General features: G+C 37.5%; 1 non-coding gene across 1 annotated transcript; it reads right to left on the reverse strand.

Annotated features, from left to right (window-relative positions):
- Positions 1-12,054: 12,054 nt before the first annotated feature.
- On the reverse strand, positions 12,055-12,162 carry LOC112745703 (small nucleolar RNA R71). Its single transcript, XR_003173617.1, has one exon. It is a non-coding gene; the product is annotated as a small nucleolar RNA R71 (small nucleolar RNA).
- Positions 12,163-18,922: the final 6,760 nt, after the last annotated feature.

Genomic DNA, 18,922 nt, shown 5'->3' on the forward strand with positions numbered 1-18,922 from the left:
ATGGGTCATCTCTTCCTAAAGGGGTTGTATCATGATTAGCCCGAGATTTTTTGCCTTTAAGGTTGGACTTCAATCTCTTCAATTTTTCTTCAAGCTCTATATGGCTTTGTAGCTCCTTTCGTAGTAGTCGTTCAAATTTATGTTGTCACTCTAACTCTATCTTCAATTGTTCTAAATGACCTTGATGACCATGGACCAATTCTATGATTTTCGTTGCATCTCTATTTCCTGACGCTTCGAGAATATGGATCAAGGAACCTAACCTTTGCCCCCCTTAAGTTGCTTCTACCTTTGTCATCAGTGGTACCTTTACCCTTCTCCGAGTGTTTGGGTATAAAGATTATTTGATCATTATTTGGACACTCCGCACTATGGGATTCTAAATCAGATGTAGTACGTTCATTTTTTAGATGACCTTTTGCCATGGTTTAGTGTTGACTTCCAGGTCTCTAGCAACGGTGTCAATATTTCGAGGGTTACCTGAAACTAATGTGATTTGGGCCTAGATATAATGTACAGACTCCTTTTGATAAGGGTTCCGACATCTTTCCAACGAGGCAAAGTCGTCCAAGGTCTTTGAGTAAAGATGGTGGGTTGTATCTGCAAGGGACTCCAATACTTAAGTTAGCAAGGGTTTTAGGCAAGTTTAAGTGAATTAGGGTTGAGAAATACCTATGTTTGATGGAGTACTTATATAGTTGGGATGATGACTTGACCATCACTCTGGAACTCTTCCATCTATTGTGGTGGGTAGTTATTTTCTAACATTTAGAGAATTATTGTTATCCCTTGTTTTAAATAGTAGACAAGTTTGTAGGTGGGCATGTTAGTGTAGTTGAGACCTCTGTTCCTTCTCAGGTCGGGTCGTGCTTGGACCAAAGGATCCAGACTCCAGATAAGTTGGGTAGCTTGGTAATGTGAATCTTCTAGACTCTTTTAAATTTTGTAGGCTGAGCTTATTCATTTTGGTCCTGGTTTTAATTATGAGTTAGGATATGAACAATATTTGGTTTAAAATTGAAATACTTTCTTTGAAACTTAAAATTTTTGGGTTGGATTGTAAAAAAAAAAAAAAGATATTAAAAATATTATAAAAAATTAAAAAAAATTTAATGGGTTAAACAGGTTCGCCGGTTTATTTCACGGGACTAACCCGTAATTCATGAGTTAATTTGAGCAATTAAAATCTTGCTTTTATAAGTCTATTTTCGGAGGAAAAAACCCTATTTAAGCGGTTAAATGGCTAATCCGACAAAATCTAATAAAATTTAAAGAGTACGCAAAGATGAAAAAGGTTGTGTTATGTATTTGTTAATTGAAAAAATTACAAAGGTAAAGCTAAATATATAGGTTGAAATTGTAATCAAAATAATTCTATTGGGCTAAATTTATAGGTCCATGTAAGACTTCTTTATTGTTGTCATGGGCTAAAGTGGAAGAGTAGTTTAATACGCCCCTGCAAGCTGGAGGATAAAAGATGTCAAGAACACCGAGCTTATTGAGATTAAGATGGAAGACTTAAGAAGACAAAGGCTTGGTGAAGATGTCAGCTAGCTGCCCAGAAGAGGGAATGGGGAGAAGTTTCATCAGTCCAGCTTGAGATTTCTGTCAAACTAAGTAACAATCAACCTCTAAATATTTTGTCCGTTCATGAAAAACCAGATGAGCAGCAATATGAAGGAAATTCTTATTATCACAATATAAAACTAGTGGACAAATAGGAGAGATGTATAAAAATTATAACACATTTAGTATCCATTGAAGTTCACAAGTTGTGTTGGCAAGTGCACGATATTCTGCTTCAATGGATGAGCAGGCGATAGTGGTTTGTTTCTTGGTATTTTCAAGAGGTTAAAGAGCTGCCCAAGAAGAAACAATAGCCTGTTAAAGATAACCAAGTGTCAAGACATCTGGCCCAATCAGAGTCACTAAAGCTGAGAAGCTGAATTTCTGATTCTCTTGGAAAAAAAGTCCTTTGTCGGGGCTAAGTTTCAAAAATCGTAACACACGCTTGGCAGCTTGAACATGAAAGTCAGTAGGAGATGTCATAAATTGACTTAATTATTGAGTGTCATACATGATGTCAGGTCAGGTAATGGTGAGATAGATAAGACGTCAAACCAAACAGCGATAAACAAAATGGTCAGATAGCAGGGGATAATTGTCTTAATATAGTCTTGTGGCAGAATCCATTAGAACAGAAGCAGGTTTAGCACCTAATAAACCAGAATCTTCTAAAAGATCAAGACAGTATTTTCTCTAAGATAAGTAAATTTTCTTTACTGATTGAGCAACCTCAATACCCAAAAAATATTTTAATAGGTCCAAGTCTTTAATTTGGAAGTGTGGTGCAAAATAGACTTAATGACAACAAGTTCAGAAATGGAATTACCAGTGAGAACAATGTCGTCAACATGGACTCGAAGGATAGAAATTTGAGCACTAGTGAATTTAACAAATAGCACTACAAGATACACGGCAAATGCCGGCCGCGAATTACCAGCCCTTTCTGGAACCGTCGCCAATTAACGGAATAGCAGCGGTGATGGGAGTGTGCACCTGAAGCGTTGCTGACTGATGAGATCAGTGGCGTTTTTGTCTCCCAACCGCCTCAAAGAACATATTTTTGGACTATTTAATAAATTTTTTGGCAAAAAACAGAAGACGCTACTCTTTCACTTTTCGTTCGAACCTTAGGGGAGGAAAGGTGCCAATCACCTTCTCTAAGATACACTGCCGCCGTGACTCATTCCCTCTGTCAGTTCCAACAACTTTGTCCATGTCGTCGTTCTTCTCCGTCACTGGTGTGCTCCCTACGCCGTCGAGCTCGGTCGCGCGAAAGGAAACTGAAAGCGGTCGTCCAAGTCTCCTCAATCCGCGGTGCCAGTCCGTGTCGTCGTCGGCGTCCGTCCCATCCGTCCATCCTGGTGTCGTCGTCGGCACCCTCCCCATCCCGCTGTTGTATGTTGCTCGATCGCTCCCCTTTCCCTCTCTCTGGTTCGTTCTTCCCCTTTCTACTTTTCCCCCAATTTAATTCTGCCCTAATTTTGCTGCTCCCAATTTTGCCCTAATTGTATAACTATACAGAATTAAGAAAAAAAAACTTTCTATCTACATCATCTAACATGGTGTTGTTGTTAGATTCTGTGTATAACATGGTGGTGATGTTAGATTCTATGTATGGAAAGCTTTTTGAAATGTGTCAAATTTAAAATTCCTAGTTTAAATTTTGAACTAGAGTTATATTTTCTGTTCCTATGTGTTTTTTTTTTTTTGTATTAAAATTGTTAGCTGGAAAGAAAATTTTGTTACATTAAGCAAGAGCTAGATGCTGGATCCCAATTTCAATAATAGTAGTTATCATTGCAACACATTCTAGATCAATGTTTTGAGTTTACTAGCAAAGATATAATTGACTTAGGTCCACCCATGTCAGTTTTCAAGGATCTCAGTTCAGCATGCAAGTTAGATAAGATGGTATTAATGAATTCTTGAAATAAAGAATTCTCTTGGATAGAAATCTGCATTGCTGGGTTTAAAGTGTAAGCAAGGAAGCACAGAGCATAAGAAAATAGTGACTACTCTTCACCGTTTATCGTTCTTAAAGGAAATCAATGAGGCCAATTAATAGGCTTAGCACTATGCATTCATCTTTGGAAACCCTGTTTAGTGAATGTCAGCATGTTCAAAAGAATGTACGAGTCTTGTAGTTCAGGTGATGAGATTAAAATTATTTTATAAGAGGTTATAAAGAAGAGAGAGTGGATGTATGGCTATATTAATTTGTTAGTTCTCTGCTTTACTCTCAATCCCTATTTGTGCATAATTTCTTCAGCTCAAGTGTCATTTATCTTTGTTACTTTGCAATTTGATATTGGAATCTATTTTTTGCACTTTCAAAATCAGTTCATGGATTTTCCTGTGCTCAATGAAAGCTTTATATGAGTTAAGAATAAATACGCATACACCCAAGTGGTGGATCCCAATGCAAGCTTTACTACAGGTATCTATTTATTTATTTATAAATTACTAAAGCTTAGTTTTTGTGTTTAATAATACTGGGTTTGTGTGTTTGAGTTATTAGATATGCTAAAATACGGAGGTCTAGCTAAGTTATACTTTGAAGAACAACTATCATCTGAGGTACAATTAATAATTATATATGCATTGAGTATTGTTTAATTTGATAAATTACAAAATTGAATAATGTGTAAATAAAATTAGGAAAAGGTTATAAGAATGGAATATCATGCATTTGAAAGCAGCAATGTGTTCTGCACTGGACTCGCCTTTGTCCCTAAAGAAGAAGGGGTTAACGAAATGGAAGAAGAAGAAGATGATGGTTGGACCATTGCTTTTGTTCACTATGAAGACACTAACTTATCACAAGTAGGAACTACTTCTTCTTAATTATGTACCATGCCATATATATGTAGAATAATAATAATTATTATAACTGCATGCATGAATGCAGGTTCATATAATTGAAAGAAAGAAGTTAAGTGGTGAGGCAGTTGCTAAGATTACATTGCCATGCAAAGTTCCTTACGGATTTCATGAAGCTTTCATGCCAATCTCTTTTTAGCCCCAACTCCCTCATCATAGCTTTATTTATGTTATGTATATATGTCATTGCTATTTTGCCATCATATTATACTTTTAATATAATAAAGCCAACACAATACAATGCTTGAATATAATTATATTTCAATCTTATAATGTCAAGATTAGAATAGTTGAGGTTCCATTCCGAGCTGTACGTTAAAGAGAGATGAAAGAGTCAAAGTTAGTTAGAGTAATAGCAAGTTAGTTAAAAATTCTGTTTTCAGTTAATGCTAGAGTAGTCAACTTTTCTCTTTGGTCCTTTGAGTATATATACTCCGACAGAGTAGATCACTTTGCTTTTGACCAGAATTTTATCTTTAACTTATTATGATATTACTGAATCCAGAGGATCAGAGTTTATGAGTTTTTAGACGGTCTTTTTTGTAAACTTATACTTCAAGTAATTAGTATTAGTCTTTTCTAGCTCAGCTGTGTTGTATGGTTGTACTTGAAATATGTTCATTGCTTATATTAGTATAATTTAAATGCAGCCATCATCAATTCATCATCATGGTATTATCTATATAATTTAGATTTGCCAGTGCCTGCTCTTTTTTCAATTAGTGTTACACTTCGTGTATTGTATTATTAAGAATCTTTTGATCTCTTCTGATAATTATAATAAAAATCAGTTGAACCTGTCTCTAATTTCTTTTGCCAATTGTTTTATAGATGGACCCCCTTGATGGTTACTCATTCATGGAATAAAAAATGGCTTGAAGATAACTTAAAAGAACCTCCATCAGAGAACTTAGAAGTTCTTCCTTCACCATATCTCTCTCTTTCACTTATGAGCATTGTCAAAATTGCTAGGTATGTGTTCATAGAACTATCCTAACTAATCTTGGGAGATTCAACCAATGTAGACCTTTTTATTTTACATGTACATTTCTTAGAGCAAACATTAGTCTTGAGAATACTGCAGAAGTTTAACATTGAATTTTATCCACTTGATTGTGTTAAGCTACATATCTATGCCTTAAACTTTGTATATTCTATGGCTTACCACTACTAATCTATCTTTCTTTGGTGTTTATGCATAATAGAGAATGTGGACGGAAGACAAATGAATTAACACCGTGTCTAGATCCATGTGCGGTTTGTCTAGAAAAGAAGTGTACGGTTGCTGTAGAAGGTATTCTCCTCTTATATTGAAATGACAAATAAAACATGTGATTCTTTAATAAAAGAATTTTGTAAAGAGAGTAGGTTATAGTAAAGAAAAATGGCCTAAACTATTGTAATTATTCAGTTTTTTTATAAGCTCATGTATGAAATTGCGGCGGTTTAAAACCGTTCACATTTTTTTTAAAACACGTTACATAGATTTGTAGCGGTTTTAAAACTGCCACAATTTTTTTTCAAATTCACTGACCAAATAGCGGCAGTTATGCCAGCGGTTCCAATACCACAAAATCAAATCTCCACCCCTAATAGGCAACGCTTGTGGAACTGCTAGAATTTTTGTTTTGCAGCGGTTTAAAACCGCCGCAAATCCCTAAATAAACCGCCGCAGATTCCCAGCTCTATTGTAGTGTAGACTATAATTAGATAAGGTGTACTGATATCCATGAGATAGCAAAAGATGAAAAATTTTGTCATACCACATATGACTAGATTGTCGTAAACCATACAATGACTTCAGCAGCTTGCAGCATTGACTCGGTCGAGGAGATGTAAATCCGGGCAACAGAGTCATATAAACATCTTTAGAAAGATCCCCATATAAGAAAGTATTATTGACATCCAACTGATGTATGGGCCAATGCTTCATAGAGACCAATACAAAAACCAATCTGATGGTGACATGCTTGACAATAGAGGAGAAGGTTTTTAAGAAATCAACACCTTAAGTCTAGGTGAATTCTTTAGCCACAAGACGTGCCTTATATCGATCAACTGAACCATCAGGCTTGCATTTGATGCGATAGATCCATTTATAGCCAACCGGCTTAACACATGCAAGGCAATCAACAATATGCCAAATTTTGTTCAACTCAAGAGCATCCACCTCATCTTTCATAGAACTACACCAATTAGAATATTGATTGGAATCTTTAAAAGACTTTGGCTCAACATCAGAATATAGAGATAAAAAAACTTATGATGAAAAGATGAAAAAGAAGAAAAAGGCATAAATGAAGATAGAGGATACTAGCATTTTGAGAGAGAGAGAGAGATTTGTGAAGGTGAGGGAGAAATTGCACAAGTAATCAAAGAGATATGCTAGAAGTCGGTGAGGTCGGTCGGAATGACGAGGACGGGATTGCTCAAGTGATGAGGAAGGTAACATTGGATGAATAGGTGATGGTAGACTAGTGTCTATTGTGGAAGGAAGGGAGGGGGTATGAGTTGAAATAGATTCAGTGGTCATGGGTTCAAGTTAGTTAGGACACGACGGTGAGGAAGAAGGAGATGTTGTTGGAGAAAAGAAAGAATTAGATGGAAGTGGGTTAATGGGTATGGGTGAGAGTCTAACTGGAAGACTAACTAAATCTTGTTTTTGACAAGGCGTGTCTGGCAATGTTGGGCCGGGTGTATGGAATTGGACATTTTTGGTAACTAAGGACAAGATCATTTCATGAAAAATCACATTTCTAGAAATCTTAATTCTTTTATCTTATAAAACATAAACAATATGTCCTTTAAAACCATGTTCAAAACCAATAAACACAGCCTTTTTTGCTCTTGGATCAAATTTTGATCTATTTGCCATTAGGATAGAAACAAAACATAAACATCCAAAATTTTTAAGGTCATGATAATTTGGTGGATGAATAAATAAAATCTCTAATGGTATTTCAAAATTAATTGCAGATGATGGAACTTTATTAAGCAAATAAACAGCATGTTTAACAGCATCAGACCAAAAAGATGATGGTAAGTTAGATTGAAATATAAGAGCACAAGCTATATTCAAAATATGTTGATGCTTGCGTTCTACCCTTTCATTTTGTTGGAGTTTCAACACAACAACATTGATGAATAATGCCCTTTGAAGCATAAAAATCATGTAAAATGAATTCTGGTCCATTATCGGAACAGACAACTTTGACCTTAGAGTTGAATTTTGATCTAAAAAATTATTAACAATAGCAAAAGTACTGAAAGAACAAAAATAATGAGTAGTTGGATTTGGCAAAAGTCCAACTTGGTTTGAAGAGCTTTAGCCTTTCTTAAAAGTGCCATGAGAGAAGAGTGTTAGGCTGAGAGAGCCAAAGGAGTCTGATGAAGTTGTTGGTCTGCCATTTCTCCTTGACCTAGGACAGAGTAGGGAGGCAAGGAGACAGTGTCGGTATTAATGGAAGAATGATTATTCATTATGGGAGGGGATTGAAGGGGTTTTAGGATCTGAATTTGTTAGTTTATCCATAGATGTCAGCAGAGTTCAAAATCGAGTTCTGATACCATAATAAAATTTAAAGAGTACGCAAAGATAAAGAAGGTTGTATTATGTATTTGTTGATTGAAAAAATTACAAAAATAAAGGTAAATATATAGGCTGAAATTATAACCAAAATAATTCTATTAGACTCAATTTATAGACAGGTGTGAGACTTTTTTGTTATTGTCATAAGTGATGAGCGGATAATTTATACGCTTTTTGGCATTGTTTTTAGTATGTTTTTAGTAGAATCTAGTTACTTTTAGGGATGTTTTCATTAGTTTTTATGCTAAATTCACATTTCTGGACTTTACTATGAGTTTGTGTATTTTTCTATGATTTCAGGTATTTTCTGGCTGAAATTGAGGGACTTGAGCAAAAATCAGATTCAGAGGTTAAAGAAGGACTGCTGATGCTGTTGGATTCTGACCTCCCTGCACTCAAAATCGATTTTCTGGAGCTACAGAACTCAAAATGGCACGCTTCCAATTGCGTTGGAAAGTAGACATCCAGGGCTTTCCAGCCATATATAATAGTCCATACTTTGCCCAAGTTTAGATGACGCAAACTGGCGTTCAACGCCAGCTCTCTACCCAATTCTGACGTCCAGCGCCAGAAACAAGTTGCAAAGTGGAGTTCAACGCCCAAAATGGCACAAAAGCTGGCGTTCAACTCCAAGAATGACCTCTCCACGTGTAGACTTCAAGATCAGCCCAAGCACACACCAAGTGGGCCCCGGAAGTGGATTTATGCATCAATTACTTATTTCTGTAAACCCTAGTAACTAGTTTAGTATAAATAGGACTTTTTACTATTGTATTAGACATCCGGAGTTTTATCTTTGGATCATCTTTGGACGCCTGGTTCTTAGATCAGAGGGGCTGGCCATTCGGCCATGCCTGGACCTTTCACTTATGTATTTTCAAACGGTAGAGTTTCTACACTCCATAGATTAAGATTGAATGAGTATCTCTTGGATCTCTTGATCAGAATCTTCGTGGTATAAGCTAGATTGATGGCGGCATTCATGAGAGTCCGGAAAGTCTAAACCTTGTCTGTGGTATTCCGAGTAGGACTCTGGGATTGAATGACTGTGACGAACTTCAAACTCGCGAGTGCTGGGCGTAGTGACAGACGCAAAAGGATAGTAAATTCTATTCCAGTATGACCGAGGACCTCCAAGATGATTAGCCATGCAGTGACAGCGCATCGGACCATTTTCACAGAGAGGAATAGGATGCAGCCATCGATAAGGGTGATGCCTCCAGACGATTAGCCGTGCTGTGACAGAGCATTTGGACCATTTTCCCGAGAGGATTGAAAGTAGCCATTGGCACCGGCGACATCCTTACAAAAAGCCAGCCATAGAAAGGAGTAAGACTGATTGGATGAAGACAGCAGGAAAGCAGAGGTTCAGAGGAACGAAAGCATCTCTATGCGCTTATCTGAAATTCTCACCAATGATTTACATAAGTATTTCTATCCTTATTTTATTATATTATTTTCGAAAACTCCATAACTATTTTATATCCGCCTGACTGAGATTTACAAGGTGACCATAGCTTGCTTCAGACCAACAATCTCCGTGGGATCGATCCTTACTCACGTAAGGTTTATTACTTGGATGACCCAGTGCACTTGCTGGTTAGTTGTACCGAAGTTGTGACAAATTATGAATTAAGATTAGAGCACCAAGCTTTTGGAGCCACTACCAGAGATCACAATTTCGTGCACCAAGTTTTTGGCGCCGTTGCCAGGGATTGTTCGAGTTTGGACAACTAACGGTTCATCTTGTTGCTCAAATTAGGTAATTTTCTTTTTATTTTATTTTCAAAAATTTTTCAAAAATCTTTCAAAAATTTCTCATCTGTTTTCGAAAAAAAATAAAAAAATGTTTTCAAAAATATATTTTTTTCAGAATTTTTAAGAATGAATTCTAGTGTTTCATAAAGCATGTTGAAGCCTGGCTGGCTGTAAAGCCATGCCTGTAGGGCATGTTAGACGTATCATGTCTGAGTTACATACTAGAGCTTGGCTGGCTATTAAGCCATGCCTGACCCTTTGATTGGAGCTTTAGACTAAAGAGCATAAGATTCCTGGAATTCATATTAAAAATTTTAGAATCCTTATTTTTCTTTTTCAAAATGATTTTCGAAAAAAAAAATTTAAAAGAAAATACAAAAAAAAATTCATAAAATGATAAAAATAAAAAATATTTCATGTTTCTTGCTTGAGTCTTGAGTCATGTTATAAGTTTGGTGTCAATTGCATATTCATCTTGCATTTTTCGAAAAAATCATGCATTCATAGTGTTCGTCATGATCTTCAAGTTGTTCTTGGTAAGTCTTCTTGTTTGATCTTTGCATTTGCATGTTTTGTGTCTTTTCTTGTTTTTCATATGCATTTTTGAATTCTTAGTGTCTAAGCATTAAAGAATTCTAAGTTTGGTGTCTTGCATGTTTTCTTTGCATTAAAAGTTTTTCAAAATTATGTTCTTGATGTTCATCATGATCTTCAAAGTGTTCTTGGTGTTCATCTTAACATTCATAGCATTCTTGCATGCATTCATTGTTTTGATCCAAAATTTTCATGCATTGCATCATTTTTGTTGTTTTTCTCTCTCATCATAAAAATTCAAAAAAAATAAAAAAAATATCTTTCCCTCTTTCTCTCTCAAAATTTCGAAAATTAGATTTGACTTTTTCAAAAATTTTTAAAATCTAATTGTTTTTATGAGTCAAATCAAATTTTCAATTTAAAAATCTTATCTTTTTCAAAATCTTTTGCAAAAATCAAATCTTTTTCATTTTTCTTAGTTATTTTCGAAAATTCTAAAAATATTTTTCAAAAATCTTTTTCTTAATCTTACATCAAATTTTCGAAAATAACATCATCAATTAATGTTTTGATTCAAAAATTTCAAATTTGTTACTTGCTTGTTAAGAAAGATTCAAACTTTAAGTTCTAGAATCATATCTTGTGATTTCTTGTGAATCAAGTCATTAATTGTGATCTTAAAAATCAAATCTTTTTCAAAAACTAATTTATATCATATCTTTTCAAAAATATCTTCTTATCTTACCTTTTTCAAAAATTTGATTTCAAAATATCTTTTCTAACTTCCTAACTTCTTATCTTTTCAAAATTTGTTTCAACTAACTAACTAACTTTTTGTTTGTTTCTTATCTTTTTCAAAATCACCTAACTAACTCTCTCTCTCTAATTTTCGAAAATATCTCCCTCTTTTTCAAAAATTTCTTTTTTTTTTTTAATTTTTGACTTTTGAAAAACTACTAACCTTTTTCAAAAATTATTTTCGAAAATCCTTCTCCCTCATCTCCTTCTATTTATTTATTCATCTACTAACACTTCTCTTCATCTCACATCTCTGCTCCTATCATCACCTTTGTGTTTGGATTCTTCATTCTTCTTCACCCCTATTCCTTTTCTTCTTCTACTAACAATAAGGAACCTCTTTACTGTGACATAGAGGATTCCTCTTCTTTTCTTTTTCTCTTCTCTTTCTTATGAGCAGGGATAAAGAAAAAGGCATTCTTGTTGAAGCTGATCCAGAACCTGAAAGGACTCTGAAGAGGAAACTAAGAGAAGCTAAATTACAACAATCCAGAGACAACCTTATTGAAAATTTCGAACAAGTAAAGGAGATGGCAGCCGAACCCAACAACAATAATGCAAGGAGAATGCTTGGTGACTTTACTGCACCTAATTCCAATTTACATGGAAAGAGCATCTCCATTCCTACCATTAGAGCAAACAATTTTGAGCTGAAACCTCAGCTAGTTTCTCTGATGCAGCAGAACTGCAAGTTTCATGGACTTCCATCTGAAGATCCTTTTCAGTTCTTAACTGAATTCTTGCAGATCTGTGATACTGTTAAGACTAATGGAGTAAATCCTGAAGTCTACAGGCTCATGCTTTTCCCTTTTGCTGTAAGAGACAGAGCTAGAATATGGTTGGACTCTCAACCCAAAGACAGCCTGAACTCTTGGGATAAGCTGGTCACGGCTTTCTTAGCCAAGTTCTTTCCTCCTCAAAAGCTGAGCAAGCTTAGAGCTGATGTTCAAACCTTCAGACAGAAAGAAGGTGAATCCCTCTATGAAGCTTGGGAAAGATACAAGCAGCTGACCAAAAAGTGTCCTTCTGACATGCTTTCAGAATGGACCATCCTGGATATATTCTATGATGGTTTATCTGAGCTATCAAAGATGTCATTGGATACTTCTGCAGGTGGATCCATTCACCTAAAGAAAATGCCTGCAGAAGCTCAAGAACTCATTGACATGGTTGCTAATAACCAGTTCATGTACACTTCTGAGAGGAATCCTGTGAGTAATGGGACGCCTATAAAGAAGGGAGTTCTTGAAATTGATACTCTAAATGTCATATTGGCTCAGAACAAAATATTGACTCAGCAAGTCAATATGATTTCTCAGAGTCTGAATGGAATGCAAGCTGCATCCAACAGTACTCAAGAGGCGCCTTCTGAAGAAGAAGCCTATGATCCTGAAAACCCTGCAATAGCAGAGGTGAATTACATGGGTGAACCTTATGGAAACACCTATAATCCATCATGGAGAAATCACCCAAATTTCTCATGGAAGGATCAAAATCCTCAACAAGGCTTTAATAATGGTGGAAGAAACAGGTTTGGCAATAGCAAGCCTTTTCCATCATCCACTCAGCAACAGACAGAGAATTCTGAGCAGAATCCATCTAGCTTAGCAAATTTAGTCTCTGATCTATCTAAGGCCACTGTGAGTTTCATGAATGAAACAAGGTCTTCCATTAGAAATTTGGAAGCACAAGTGGGCCAGCTGAGTAAAAGGATCACTGAAATCCCTCCTAGTACTCTCCCAAGCAATACAGAAGAAAATCCAAAAGGAGAGTGCAAGGCCATTGACATAACCAAAATGGCCGAACCCAAAGAGGGAGAGGAGGATGTGAATCCCAAGGAGGAAGACCTCCTGGGACGTCCAGTGACCAGTAAGGAGCTTCCCTCTGAGGAACCAAAGGACTCTGAGGCTCATCTAGAGACCATAGAGATTCCATTGAACCTCTTTATGCCATTCATGAGCTCTGATGAGTATTTCTCTTCTGAAGAGAATGAGGATGTTACTGAAGAGCAAGCTGCCAAGTTTCTTGGTGCAATCATGAAGCTGAATGCCAAATTATTTAGCATTGAAACTTGGGAAGATGAACCTCCCTTGTTCACCAATGAACTAAGTGATCTGGATCAACTGACATTGCCTCAAAAGAAACAGGATCCTGGAAAGTTCTTAATACCTTGTACCATAGGCACCATGATCTTTAAGGCTCTGTGTGACCTTGGTTCAGGGATAAACCTCATGCCCCTCTCTGTAATAGAGAAACTGGGAATCTATGGGGTGCAAGTTGCTAAAATCTCATTAGAGATGGCAGACAATTCAAGAAAACAGGCTTATGGACAAGTAGAGGACGTGTTAGTAAAGGTTGAAGGCCTTTACATCCCTACTGATTTCATAGTCCTAGATACTGGGAAGGATGAGGATGAATCCATCATCCTAGGAAGACCCTTCCTAGCCACAGCAAGAGCTGTGATTGATGTGGACAGAGGAGAATTGATCCTTCAAATAAATGAGGACAACCTTGCGTTTACAACTCAAGGATCTCTCTCTGCATCCATGGAGAGGAAGCAGAAAAAACTTCTCTCAAAGCAGAGTCAACCAAAGCCCCCACAGTCAAACTCTAAGTTTGGTGTTGGGAGGCCACAACCAAACTCTAAGTTTGGTGTCAAACCCCCATATCCAAACTCTAAGTTTGGTGTTGGGAGGTCTCAACAAAGCTCTGCACATTTGTGAGGCTCCATGAGAGCCCACTGTCAAGCTATTGACATTAAAGAAGCGCTTGTTGGGAGGCAACCCAATGTTTATTTATCTAATTTTATTTTTGTTTTTCATGTTTCCTTAGGTTCATGATCATGTGGAGTCACAAAATAAACGAAAAATTTAGAAACAGAATCAAAAACAGCGGAAGAAAAATCACACCCTGGAGGAAGCACCTGTCTGGCGTTCAACGCCAGAACAGAGCATGGTTCTGGCGCTGAACGCCCAAAATGGGCAGTATCTGGGCGCTGAACGCCCAAAATGGGCAGCATCTGGGCGCTGAACGCCAGAATTGCACCCTGGAGAAGAGCTGGCGCTGAATGCCCAGAACAAGCATGGTTCTGGCATTCAACGCCAGAAATGGGCAACAAATGGGCGTTGAACGCCCAAAATGGGCACCAACCTGGCGCTGAACGCCCAGAGTTGTGTGCAAGGGCATTTTACATGCCTAATCTGGTGCAAGGTTGTAAATCCTTGAACACCTCAGGATCTGTGGACCCCACAGGATCCCCACCTACCTCCACTCACTCTCTTCTCTCTTCTCAATCATCCTCTATTCCCAATAAACACTCTTCCCCAAAACTCTTCACCACTCACATCCACCCACTCTTCCCCATAAACCTACCCAAAAAAACTCCACCTACCTTCAAAATTCAAATCAATTTCCCACCCAAACCCACCCATATGGCCGAACCTTAACCTCCCCTCCCTTCCCTATATAAAGCCTTCCATTCTTCTTCATATTCACACAACACAACCCTCTCTTCCCCTTCTTGGCCGAAACACAACCCCTTCTCCCTCTCCTCCATTTCTTCTTCTTCTTCATCTATTCTTTCTTCTTTTGCTCGAGGGCGAGCAACATTCTAAGTTTGGTGTGGTAAAACCATAGCTTTTTGTTTTTCTATAACCATTAATGGCACCTAAGGCCAGAGAATCCTCAAGAAAGAGGAAAGGGAAGGCAATTGCTTCCACCTCTGAGCCATGGGAGATGGAAAGATTCATCTCACAAGCCCATCACTAAGAAAAGGATGGAGCAAACAAGAGAACACATTCATAGATCTCAATAGGCACATGAAGAAGCTCATCACCATGAGATCCCGGAGATGCCTCACATGCATTTTCCTCCACAAAACTATTGGGAGCAAATCAATACCTCCCTAGGATAATTAAGTGCCAACATGGGACAATTAAGGGTGGAACATCAAGAGCACTCCATCATCCTTCATGAAATTAGAGAAGATCAAAAAGCAATGAGGGAGGAGCAACAAAGACAAGGAAGAGACATAGAAGAGCTCAAGGACATCATTGGTTCCTCAAGAAGGAAATGCCACCATCACTAAGGTGGACTCATTCCTTGTTCTTACTTTCTCTGTTTTTCGTTTTCCTTATGTTAAGTGCTTATCTGTGTTTGTGTCTTCATTACATGATCATTAGTAGTTAGTAACTTTGTCTTAAAGTTATGAATGTCCTACGCATCCATCACCTCTCTTAAATGAAAAATATTTTAATTCAAAAGAACAAGAAGTACATGAGTTTCGAATTTATCCTTGAACTTAGTTTGATTATATTGATGTGGTGACAATGCTTCTTGTTTTCTGAATGAATGCTTGAACAGTGCATGTGTCTTTTGAAGTTGTTGTTTAAGAATGTTAAATATGTTGGCTCTTGAAAGAATGATGACAAGGAGACATGTTATTTGATAATCTGAAAAATCATAAAAATGATTCTTGAAGCAAGAAAAAGCAGCAAAGAACAAAGCTTGCAGAAAAAAAAAATATATATGCGAAAAAAATATAAAGAAAAAAGAAAAAGCAAGCAGAAAAAGCCAAAGCTCTTAAAACCAAGAGGCAAGAGCAAAAAGCCAATAACCCTTAAAACCAAAAGGTAAGGGTAAATAAAAAGGATCCCAAGGCTTTGAGCATCAGTGGATAGGAGGGCCTAAAGGAATAAAATCCTGGTCTAAGCGGCTAAACCAAACTGTCCCTAACCATGTGCTTGTGGCGTGTAGGTGTCAAGTGAAAACTTGAGACTAAGCGGTTAAAGTCAAGGTCCAAAAGCAAAAAAAAGAGTGTGCTTAAGAACCCTAGACACCTCTAATTGGGGACTTTAGCAAAGCTGAGTCACAATCTGAAAAGGTTCACCCAGTTATGTGTCTGTGGCATTTATGTATCCGGTGGTAATACTGGAAAACAAAGTGCTTAGGGCCACGGCCAAAACTCATAAAGAAGCTGTGTTCAAGAATCATCATACTGAACTAGGAGAATCAATAACACTATCTGAACTCTGAGTTCCTATAGAAGTCAATCATTCTGAACTTCAATGGATAAAGTGAGATGCCAAAACTATTCAAGAGGCAAAAAGCTACAAGTCCCGCTCATATGATTGAAGTTATGTTTCATTGATAGTTTGGAATTTATAGTATATTCTCTTCTTTTTATCCTACTTGATTTTCAGTTGCTTGGGGACAAGCAACAATTTAAGTTTGGTGTTGTGATGAGCGGATAATTTATACGCTTTTTGGCATTGTTTTTAGTATGTTTTTAGTAGAATCTAGTTACTTTTAGGGATGTTTTTATGCTAAATTCACATTTCTGGAGTTTACTATGAGTTTGTCTGTTTTTCTGTGATTTCAGGTATTTTCTGGCTGAAATTGAGGGATTTGAGCAAAAATCAGATTCAGAGGTTAAAGAAGGACTGCTGATGCTGTTGGATTCTGACCTCCCTGCACTCAAAATGGATTTTCTGGAGCTAAAGAACTCAAAATGGCGCGCTTCCAATTGCGTTGAAAATTAGACATCCAGGGCTTTCCAGCAATATATAATAGTCTATACTTTGCCCAAGTTTAGATGACGCAAACTGGCGTTCAACGCCAGCTCTCTACCCAATTCTGGCGTCCAGCGCCAGAAACAAGTTGCAAAGTGGAGTTCAACGCCCAAAATGGCACAAAAGCTGCCGTTCAACTCCAAGAATGACCTCTCCACGTGTAGACTTCAAGCTCAGCCCAAGCACACACCAAGTGGGCCCCGGAAGTAGATTTATGCATCAATTACTTATTTCTGTAAACCCTAGTAACTAGTTTAGTATAAATAGGACTTTTTACTATTGTATTAGACATCCGGAGTTTTATCTTTGGATCATCTTTGGACGCCTGGTTCTTAGATCAGAGGGGCTGGCCATTCGGTCATGCCTGGACCTTTCACTTATGTATTTTCAAACGGTAGAGTTTCTACACTCCATAGATTAAGATTGAATGAGTATCTCTTGGATCTCTTAATCAGAATCTTCGTGGTATAAGCTAGATTGATGGCGGCATTCATGAGAGTCCAGAAAGTCTAAACCTTGTCTGTGGTATTCCGAGTAGGACTCTGGGATTGAATGACTGTGACGAACTTCAAACTCGCGAGTGCTGGGCGTAGTGACAGACGCAAAAGGATAGTAAATTCTATTCCAGTATGACCGAGAACCTCCAAGATGATTAGCCATGCAGTGACAGTGCATCGGACCATTTTCATAGAGAGGAATAGGATGCAGCCATCGACAAGGGTGATGCCTCCAGACGATTAGCCGTGCTGTGACAGAGCATTTGGACCATTTTCCTGAGAGGATTGAAAGTAGCCATTGGCACCGGCGACATCCTTACAAAAAGCCAGCCATAGAAAGGAGTAAGACTGATTGGATGAAGACAGCAGGAAAGCAGAGGTTCAGAGGAACGAAAGCATCTCTATGCGCTTATCTGAAATTCTCACCAATGATTTACATAAGTATTTCTATCCTTATTTTATTATATTATTTTCGAAAACTCCATAACTATTTTATATCCGCATGACTGAGATTTACAAGGTGACCATAGCTTGCTTCAGACCAACAATCTCCGTGGGATCGATCCTTACTCACGTAAGGTTTATTACTTGGACGACCCAGTGCACTTGCTGGTTAGTTGTACCGAAGTTGTGACAAATTATGAATTAAGATTAGAGCACCAAGCTTTTGGAGCCACTACCAGAGATCACAATTTCGTGCACCAATAAGTTAAAGTAGAAGAGTAGTTTAATAAACTTGACCAATTTTAACAATCTTAGTTATAATCAATTATATATTTCCTTATGATATAATTTTTGAATTTAGAAAATATTGGCAATATATAACATCAATTTTAATTCTAACCTATATATAAAATAAAATCAAATATACTAACCGAAAACTATGTAGTACACATATAAATTAATATTTAAGAAAACGTTTTTGGCATATATTGAAAAAAAAAGTAACACACACACATATATATATATGTGTGTGAGTATATATATATATTAGGGACCGATGCACTCTTCAACCAATGGGGACAAGTGTCTCCAGTAAAATTTGAAAAAGAAGTGAGTGATTTTTAGTAATATATTTTATTTGCCCCCATTACCTAATTAATTTTGACCCCCCCTCAAATCCCTAACCCCTCTCCTTCTTCCCTTTTCCAAATTTCTTTCTCTACTACTCCAGCCTTTGCCCTCCAGAGCTATTGCCACCAGTGCCGCTACTCCGCATCTCCGCCAGTGTCACTGGCTCACTGATACTATCGGCGCTGCACCGCTGCCCCCCGTTCAGCGTTTCTCCCGCATGGCTCCGTCACTGTTATAATTCTTTTTTCATTTCCTTTTACTTCTTCTGCGTGGCTGAGCATCTGAATTTGCCTTATTCTTCCGTGTTACTGGCTGTGTGGTTCTGCCACTGCGTTCCTTCGATGTCTAGTTCTACCTTCTTCTTCAGCATTTGTCACTGCGTGCCTCACTAGTTATCTGGTACTCTGGTTCTGCCTTCTTCTTCTATGTTCATCTGTTGTATTTCTCTTCAGCTTTTCTGGTTTTGCCTTCTTCTTTTGAGATCCGTCCCTCAGTCCCTGCTCTTCAGTCTTCAGCAGTTCAGCCTTCGTCTTGCAGTCCTGTTACCACTGGGCCTGGGCGCTGCACCGCTGCTGTGTTTTGCCTTATAGATTTAGCAGTTCAGCCCAGTGAAGCAATAAAGCAATACTGAAAGTTTGAAATACTGAAAGTCTGCC

Source organism: Arachis hypogaea, chromosome 14 (genome assembly GCF_003086295.3).
Source record: "Arachis hypogaea cultivar Tifrunner chromosome 14, arahy.Tifrunner.gnm2.J5K5, whole genome shotgun sequence".
Taxonomy (NCBI): Eukaryota; Viridiplantae; Streptophyta; class Magnoliopsida; order Fabales; family Fabaceae; genus Arachis; species Arachis hypogaea.